The following is a 10,000-nucleotide window of genomic DNA, read 5'->3' as shown; positions in this document are numbered from 1 at the left end:
CTACTCAAGGTGAATACTAAGTCCAGTCTTGCTGGTTCATCCTCTTCTCTCTCTCTTGTAGTGTCCCTTATGTGTTGGTACATGAAGTTTTCCAATACCACCTCCATCATCTTAGCCCTCCATGTATCTTGGCCCCCATGTGGCTTAAAGTTCTCCCATTCGATCTCCTTGTGGTTAAAGTCGCCCATGATCAGGAGCTTTGCCCTGCATGCATGAGCTCTTCTGGCCACTGCAGCCAGTGTGTCAACCATCGCTCTATTGCTTTCGTCATACTCTTGCCTTGGCCTCCTGCTGTTCTGTGGTGGGTTATACATCACTGCAATTATCACCTTGGGACCTCCAGAGTGAAGCGTTCCCGCTATGCAATCACTTTCTTCTCCGCTGTCTCCTTTCTCCAGCTCATCAAAATTCCATCGGTGTTTGATCAGCAATGCCACTCCTCCACCCCCCCTGTTCCTTCTGTCTTTCCTCAGGATCTGGTATCCCGTTGGATAGATGGCATCTGTTATCATACCTGTAAGCTTGGTTTCTGTGATCGCTATGATGTCTGGTGATGCCTCTTTGACTCTTTCGTGCCACTCCTCCCACTTGTTTGTTATTCCATCAGCGTTTGTGTACCATACCTTCAGTATCCTTTCCAACACTGGGGTTGGGGGGCCTGGGGGGGTGGGAGACCTGGTAGCATACTGTGGGATTCTATGGTTGGGGGTTGGGTGGAAGCTGTGGGTATGGATTGTATTGTGTGTTGGGATGGTGTGATAGGTTGTGGGGTTCTGAGGATAGTTGTGTGTGTGCTTGCACTGGCTGCTCTGTTCTGCTCTGACTGACCTCTGCCGGTTCCATCCTTGTCTCCTTTCCTAGCTCCTTTCGCTTTTTTGTCCTCTCCCTCAGCTGCTGTCTCTCTGTTTGTGTTCTGTCTCTGTCTAGGAACACCTTCTTGTGCTCTTCCGAGCTTTTCAACCATGGTTTCTCTTGGAGGATCCTGTTCTGCACTGTTTCTATCCTGAGAATCAGCTTGATCAGTTGGTTTCTCCCCTTCAAGTACCCCCCTATTCTCTGAAAATTTACAATCTCGTCCATGTCTTCTCCCCCTATTTCCGTGATGATTTTCTCAATCTCCTTTCTTTCTTCCTGCCGTCGTTCAGTGTGTGTCCTTTCCTCTCTCTCCTGAAGCCCATGGATAAACACTGATTTTGCCCTTTCCTCCTCCCATTGTCTCTCCCTCTGTGACTCTGGTTCCTGTTTGTATGTGGTCATTTTCTCCCTTGATTTTTCCAGTAGCTCTTGGTAGCATGGTTGTGCCTCAGCATTCGACCTATCTCCCTCTCCCTCTGCACCCATCTGCTCTTCCCTTCCACTCCCTGGCCCTTCTTTGCAGGCTGATATGACCTTAGCATAATTCATATCTCCTTCCTTCCTGTTCAGCCTCTCAGCTTCAGTATGGTGTGTCTTCTCTGGTCACTACCCTGAGACTTGCTTCAGCTTGTTTACCTCAAATTCTAAGACCTTCACCCTGGCTACTGCAGTTTCGACTTGTGCCTCCCAATTCTTTGTCTCCTTCTCCAACCTCTTTCCCATTTCACAGAGAGCTCTTTCTCCATTTTTTTCAGAAAGCTCTCCTAATTTTCTCTCCCATTCTTGCTCTATCCTTTTCCACTGCTCCTCCATCCATTCCTCCCTACCAGTACCATTGTCATCTGATCCCTGATTCCTCAAGAGTCCAAACCATTTTTTTTTTAGTGAAAGAGAGAGAAAGAGAAAAAGAAAAAGGGGGAGAGTGAGAGGAAAGAGAGAGAAGGGGAGGGTAGGGAAGGGAGGGAAGAAGGGAGGGGGAGAAGGGGAGGGGGAAAAGAAAAGGTGAGAAAAGAGAAAGAGAGGGAAAAGGAGGTGAGAGAGAGAGAGAGAGAAGAGAGAGAGAGAGAGAGAGAGAGAGAGAGAGGATGGGAGGAGAGAGAGAGGAAGAGAGGAGAGAGAGAGAGAGAGGAAGGGAAGAGAGAGAGAGAGAGGAGAGAGGAGAGAGAGAGAGAGAGAGAGGATGAGAGAAAGGGGAGAGAGAGAGAGAGAGAGAGAGAGAGAGAGAGAGAGAGAGAGAGAGAGAGAGAGAGAGAGAGAGAGAGAGAGAGAGAGAGAGAGAGAGAGAGAGAGAGAGAGAGAGAGAGAGAGAGAGAGAGAGAGAGAGAGAGAGAGAGAGAGAGAGAGAGAGAGAGAGAGGAAGAGAGAGCAGAGGAGAGGGGGAGAGACGGGGGAAAGGACGGGTGAGAGGGTCACTTCACAGGAAGGTGTGAAATCCTGTATATGTGTGTGTGTATGTGTCTGTATGTGTGTGTGTGTGCATGTGTGTGTGTGTGTGTGTGTGTGTGTGTGTGTGTGTGTGTGTGTGTGTGTGTGTGTGTGTGTGTGTGTGTGTGTGCTAGAGCTATTCAAGTGCCTAACAGCAGAGCCTGTTCTCACCTAGTGTGTGTGCATATGTTTATGTAAACAGTCCTTATTTCCCACGTATGTACTACATATGTATTGCATATGTACCCGATCTCTTGGTTCCCACTGTACTGTCTTATCCGTTTAAATTTACGCTCAAAAATAAATACACTAGGCTTCGCCTATATGCCGCTACCTCTAAATTCTATTAAATGCCAGTAAATGCTGCTTATTCTAATTCTGATAGCTCAAGGAGAGTGACCCCCAATTCCAGCTAGAGACAGGTACTATTGACCCCATGCAACTCAAACTAGGTGAATATTACTTGCGGCTGGCAGTGGAGTAACGTTGCGGGTCTGTCCTGTCCCAGAAGTTAAGATGTTTGATGCTTCTCTGTAATTTTTCCACTAACTTCCTGTATGCACTATAGTCTCTAGCTCTTCTAATTTTTTCACTCACTCATTGTATTTACTGACACATCTATACATATCTCTTATCTCCCGGGTCTTAAGTCGCACTTATTCTTCAAATACCCCACTGCATTATTATGGCAACACTATTTAGGCCTGACACAACCGTTCACCCTTCCAACGGCCCCCGCTAAACACTTAGTCACTATTTCCTTTGTTTTCTTTTCTGTGCTCACTTATATTTCCTTTTTTCGGGGCTTAAGTGATTATATGGACTCTTATGCGTGCACACACCTATATCGCACACTCTATTCCTCATGGCACAGTCAGAAATTACCACCAAAACACGAGCTCAAACCGCATTACTCCTCCACGAGTGTGTGTGGTTGTGTGTGTACGTATATGTGTGTGTGTGCGTGTATGCGTGCATGAATGTGTGTGTGTGTGTGTGTGTGTGTGTACTCACCTAGTTGTACTCACCTAGTTGAGGTTGCAGGGGTCGAGTCCGAGCTCCTGGCCCCGCCTCTTCACTGATCGCTACTAGGTCACTCTCCCTGAGCCGTGAGCTTTATCATACCTCTGCTTAAAGCTATTTATGGATCCTGCCTCCACTACATCGCTTCCCAAACTATTCCACTTACTGACTACTCTGTGGCTGAAGAAATACTTCCTAACATCCCTGTGATTCATCTGTGTCTTCAGCTTCCAACTGTGTCCCCTTGTTACTGTGTCCAATCTCTGGAACATCCTGTCTTTGTCCACCTTGTCAATTCCTCTCAGTATTTTGTATGTCGTTATCATGTCCCCCCTATCTCTCCTGTCCTCCAGTGTCGTCAGGTTGATTTCCCTTAACCTCTCCTCGTAGGACATACCTCTTAGCTCTGGGACTAGTCTTGTTGCAAACCTTTGCACTTTCTCTAGTTTCTTCACGTGCTTGGCTAGGTGTGGGTTCCAAACTGGTGCCGCATACTCCAATATGGGCCTAACATACACGGTGTACAGGGTCCTGAATGATTCCTTATTAAGATGTCGGAATGCTGTTCTGAGGTTTGCTAGGCGCCCATATGCTGCAGCAGTTATTTGGTTGATGTGCGCTTCAGGAGATGTGCCTGGTGTTATACTCACCCCAAGATCTTTTTCCTTGAGTGAGGTTTGTAGTCTCTGACCCCCTAGACTGTACTCCGTTTGCGGCCTTCTTTGCCCTTCCCCAATCTTCATGACTTTGCACTTGGTGGGATTGAACTCCAGGAGCCAATTGCTGGACCAGGTCTGCAGCCTGTCCAGATCCCTTTGTAGTTCTGCCTGGTCTTCGATCGAGTGAATTCTTCTCATCAACTTCACATCATCTGCAAACAGGGACACCTCAGAGTCTATTCCTTCCGTCATGTCGTTCACAAATACCAGAAACAGCACTGGTCCTAGGACTGACCCCTGCGGGACCCCGCTGGTCACAGGTGCCCACTCTGACACCTCGCCACGTACCATGACTCGCTGCTGTCTTCCTGACAAGTATTCCCTGATCCATTGTAGTGCCTTCCCTGTTATCCCTGCTTGGTCCTCCAGTTTTTGCACCAATCTCTTGTGTGGAACTGTGTCAAACGCCTTCTTGCAGTCCAAGAAAATGCAATCCACCCACCCCTCTCTCTCTTGTCTTACTGCTGTCACCATGTCATAGAACTCCAGTAGGTTTGTGACACAGGATTTCCCGTCCCTGAAACCATGTTGGCTGCTGTTGATGAGATCATTCCTTTCTAGGTGTTCCACCACTCTTCTCCTGATAATCTTCTCCATGATTTTGCATACTGTGTGTGTGTATATGTGTGTGTGTGTTTGTGCATGTACGTGTGTGTATGTGTGTGTGTGTGTTTGTGCATGTATGTGTGTGTGTGTGTGTGTGTGTGTGTGTGTGTGTGTGTGTGTGTGAGTGTGTGTATGCATGTGTGCATGTATGTGTGTGTGTGCATGTATGTGTGTGTGTGCATGTATGTGTGAGTGTGCGTGTATGTGTGTGTACTCACCTAGTTGTACTCACCAAGTTGTGGTTGCAGGGGTCGAGACTCAGCTCCTGGCCCCGCCTCTTCACTGATCACTACTAGGTCCTCTCCCTCTCTGCTTCCTGAGCTTTGTCATACCTCTTCTTAGATCTATGTATGGTTCCTGCCTCCACTACTTCACTTGCTAGGCTGTTCCACTTCCTGACGACTCTATGACTGAAGAAATACTTCCTAACGTCCCTGTGACTCGTCTGAGTCTTCAGCTTCCAGTTGTGACCCCTTGTTTCTGTGTCCTCTCTCTGGAACATCCTATCTCTGTCCACCTTGTCTATTCCCCGCAGTATCTTGTATGTCGTTATCATGTCTCCCCGACCCTTCTGTCCTCCAGTGTCGTCAGTCCGATTTCCCTCAACCTTTCCTCGTACGACATTCCCCTGAGCTCCGGGACTAGCCTTGTTGCAAACCTTTGTACTTTCTCTAACTTCTTGACGTGCTTGACCAGGTGTGGGTTCCAGACTGGTGCTGCATACTCCAGTATGGGCCTAACATACACAGTGTACAGTGTCTTGAACGATTCCTTATTAAGGTATCGGAATGCTATTCTCGGGTTTGCCAGGCGCCTGTATGCTGCAGCAGTTATTTGGTTGATGTGTGCCTCGGGTGACGTGCTCGGTGTTATGGTCACCCCAAGGTCTTTCTCCCTGAGTGAGGTCTGTAGTCTTTGTACACCTAGCCTATACTCTGTCTGCGGTCTTCTTTGCCCCTCCCCAATCTTCATGACTTTGCATTTGGCAGGATTGAATTCGAGAAGCCAGTTTCTGGACCACATGTCCAGCCTGTCCAGGTCTCTTTGCAACCCTGCCTAATCCTCATCCGATTTAATTCTTCTCATCAACTTCACATCATCTGCAAATAGGGACACTTCAGAGTCTATTCCTTCCATCATGTCGTTCGCATATATCAAAAATAGCACTGGTTCTAGAACTGGCCCCTGTGGGACCCCGCTCATCACAGGCGCCCACTGTGATACCTCTTGACGTACCATGACTCGTTGCTGCCTCCCTGTCAGGTATTCCCTGATCCACTGCAGTGCCCTCCCTGTTATATGTGCCTGATCCTCCAGCTTCTGCACTAATCTCTTGTGGGGAACTGTGTCAAGGCCTTCCTGCAGTCTAGGAAAACGCAATCAACCCATCTTTCTCTCTCGTGTCTTACTTCTGTTACCTTGTCATAAAACTCCAGGAGGTTGTGATACAGGATTTGCCTTCCATGAACCCATGCTGGTTTTCATTTATAATCTTGTTCCGTTCCAGGTGATCCACCACTCTCCTCCTGATAATCTTCTATATGACTTTGCACACTATACATGTCAGGGACACAGGTCTGTAGTTTAGTGCCTCATTTCTGTTTCCTTTCTTAAATATGGGGACTACATTTGCTGTCTTCCATTTCTCAGGTAGTTGCCCAGTTTCAAGGGATGCGTTGAAGATTGTGGTTAGGGGCACGCACAGCATCTCTGCTCCTTCTCTAAGGACCCATGGGGAGATGTTGTCCAGTCCCATCGCCTTTGAGGTATCAAGGTCACTTAGCAGCTTCTGCACCTCCTCCTCGGTTGTTCATATGTCATCCAACACTTGTTGGTATATTCCCTCTTGATGTTCCCTTCTGTGCTGTCTTCCCACAGCCCTTCCTGTCTCTACTGTAAATACTTCCTTAAATCTCCTGTTTAGCTCCTCACATACCTCCTGATCATTTCTTGTGAGTTCTCCGCCTTCTGTCCTCAATCTGATCACCTGGTTTTTGACTGTTGTCTTTCTCCTGATGTGGCTATACAACAGTTTCGGGACAGTCTTGATTTTCGATGCTATGTCATTTTCATACTGTCGCTGGGCCTCCCTCCTTACCTGTGCATACTCGTTCCTGGCTCTGTGGCTGATCTCCCTATTTTCGTGTGTTCTCTGCCTTCTGTACTTTTTCCATTCTCTATTGCACTTTGATTTTGTCTTCTTACACCGTCGGGTAAACCAGGGGCTTGTTCTGGTCTTCCCATTGTTTCTGTTGCCCTTGGGAATAAACCTTTCCACTGCCTCCTTGAATTTTGTTGTTACATATTCCATCATTTCGTTTACTGCCAGTTCTCTGTCCCACGGAACCTCCTGCAGGAAGTTCCTCAACCCTATGTAGTCCCCTCTTTTATAGTCAGGCTTTTCCCAGTCAACTCCTGTTACTCTCTATGTAGTCTCTTCCTCCCGTCTCGTCTATGCCTTCCATTTTCTCGAATTTCCATCTGTTTTTTATGAGCAGAGCAACCCCTCCTTCCCCTCTGCCCCTTCTATCTTTCCTCATGATCTGGTATCCTGGTGGGAAGATTGCGTCTGTTATTGTCTCCGTGAGTTTTGTTTCTGTAACTGCTATGATGTCTGGGGACATTTCATTGATTCTTTCTTGCCATTCCTCATGTTTATTCGTTAATCCATCCGCATTTGTGTACCAAACCTTCAACTTCTGTTCTAATACTGTAACTGTGGTTCGGGAGGTGGGAACAGAGAGATCGGTGTGCGATGGTTGGTTTGGATTGTTCAGTTGCCTTGGGGGTGCCGTGGCTGGAGTCCTTCTGCAGGTGTTTCTGGGGGTGTGCTTGTCCTTCCATTTGATCCTGGGTTATTCTGCTCTCCTTTTTCATTTCCACCCATTTCTCCTTTTGTTTTTGCACTCTCTCTTTCATCATCCTCCTTTCCTCCTATGTTCTTTCTCGATCGAGGTACACACTCATGAACTCCTGTTTGCCTCTCAGCTGTGCTTTCTCCTGCAGGATCATGGTTTGGGTTGATTCTGCCTTGAAAATTATTTTGAGAGGCCGATTCCTTTTCTTTGTGAACCACCCGATTCTCCGAAAATTTGCCACCTGGGTCATGCCCCATTCGCCTATCACCTTCATGATACCTTCAATCGCTTTTTCTCCTCCTGCTTTCTTTCATCAGGTGTGTGTATGTGTGTGTATGTGTGTGTGTGTGTGTGTGTGTGTGTGTGTGTGTGTGTGTGTGTGTGTGTGTGTGTGTGTGTGTGTGTGTGTGTACTCACCTATTTGTACTCACCTACATGTAGTTGCAGGGGTCGATTCATAGCTCCTGGCCCTGCCTCTTCACTGATTGCTACTAGGTCCTCTCTCTCCCTGCCCTATGAGTTTTATCATACCTCGCCTTAAAACTATGTATGGTTCCTGCCTCCACTACGTCACTTTTTAGGCTATTCCACGGCTTGACTACTCTATGACTGAAGAAACACTTCCTAACATCCCTTTGATTCATCTGAGTCTTCAACTTCCAATTGTGACCTCTTGTGTCTGTGTCCCATCCCTGGAACCTCCCGTCTTTGTCAACCTTGTCTATTCTGTGCAGTATTTTATATGTCGTTATCATGTCTCCCATGACTCTCCTGTCCTCCAGTGTCGTCAGGCCGATTTCCCTAAACTTTTCTTCGTAGGACAATCCCCGTCGCTCTGGGACTAGTCTTGTTGCAAACCTTTGCACTTTCTCTAATTTTTTGACGTCCTTGACCAGGTGTGGATTCCAAACTGGTGCTGCATACTCTAGTATGGGCCTGACGTAAATGGTATACAGAGTCTTGAACGAATCCTTACTGAGGTATCGGAACTCTGTCCGTAGGTTTGCCAGGTGCCTGAATGCTGCAGCAGCTATCTGATTGATGTGTGCCTCAGGAGATATGCTCAGTGTTATACTCACCCCCAGATCTTTTTCCTTGAGTGCGGTTTGCAGTCTTTGGCCATCTAAACCATATTATGTCTGCAGTCTTCTTTGCCCTTCCCTAATCTTCATGACTTTGCATTTGGCAGGGTTAAACTCAAGTAGCCAGTTGCTGGCTCAGGCTTGTAGTCTGTCCAGGTCTTTTTGTAGTCCTGCCTGATCCTCATCCGATTTGATTCTTCTCATTAACTTCACATCATCTGCAAACAAGGACACTTCTGAGTCTATCCCTTCCGTTATGTCATTCACATATACCAAGAACAGCACAGGACCTAGGACTGACCCCTGTGGAACCCCACTTGTCACAGGCACCCACTCTGACACCTCGTCACGTACCATGACTCGTTGTTGCCTCCCTGTCAGGTATTCTCTGATCCATTGCAGTGCCTTTCCTGTTATGTGTGCCTGATCCTCTAGCTTTTGCATTAACCTCTTGTGAGGAACTGTGTCGAAGGCCTTCTTGCAGTCCAAAAAAATGCAGTCGATCCACCCCTCTCTCTCTTGTCTTACTTCTGTCACCTTGTCATAAAACTCTAGTAGGTTTGTGACACAGGATTTTCCTTCCCTGAAACCGTGCTGGTTGTCAATTATACACTTGTTTCTTTCCAGGTGCTCCACCACTCTCCTCCTGATGATCTTCTCCATGACTTTGCATACTATACACGTTAGTGATACAGGTCTGTAGTTTAGTGCCTTGTGTCTGTCTCCCTTTTTAAAAATTGGGACTGCATTTGCCATCTTCCATACCTCAGGGAGTTGCCCAGTTTGAAATGATGTGTTGAAGATCTTTGTTAATGGCTCACATAATATCTCTGCTCCCTCTTTAAGGACCCATGGAGAGATGTTGTCTGGTCCCACCGCCTTTGAGGTGTCAAGTTCGCATAGCAGCTTCTTCACCTCCTCCTTGGTTATATGTACCTCATCCAGCACTTACTGGTGTACCCCCCTGTTCTGATTTCCTGGAGTCCTACTGGTTTCCACTGTAAATACTTCTTTAAATCTTGTGTTGAGCTCCTGACATACCTCTCGGTCGTTTCTTGTGAACTCCCCATCACCCTTCCTCAGTCTGATTACCTGGTCCTTGACTGTTGTTTTCCTCCTGATGTGGCTATACAACAGCTTCGGTTTTCCCAGTCAATCTCCTTGTGATTGAGATCACCCATAACTAGTAACTTTGCTCCCCCCATGTGTGCTCTCCTGGCCACCTCGGCTAGTGTGTCGACCATTGCTCTGTTGCTCTCATCGTATTCTTCTCTTGGCCTCCTGCAGTTCTGTGGTGGGTTGTACATTACTGCAATTATCACCTTATGTCCCTCAGACTGGATTGTTCCTACTAAGTAGTCCCTTTCGCCCGTGCCATCCATTCATTCCATTTTCCCAAAACCCCACTGGTTTTTAATGAGCAATGCAACTC

The sequence above is a fragment of the Cherax quadricarinatus genome, chromosome 35 (assembly GCF_038502225.1).
Source record: "Cherax quadricarinatus isolate ZL_2023a chromosome 35, ASM3850222v1, whole genome shotgun sequence".
Classification (NCBI taxonomy): domain Eukaryota; kingdom Metazoa; phylum Arthropoda; class Malacostraca; order Decapoda; family Parastacidae; genus Cherax; species Cherax quadricarinatus.
Note: the sequence above shows the minus strand (reverse complement) of the source record.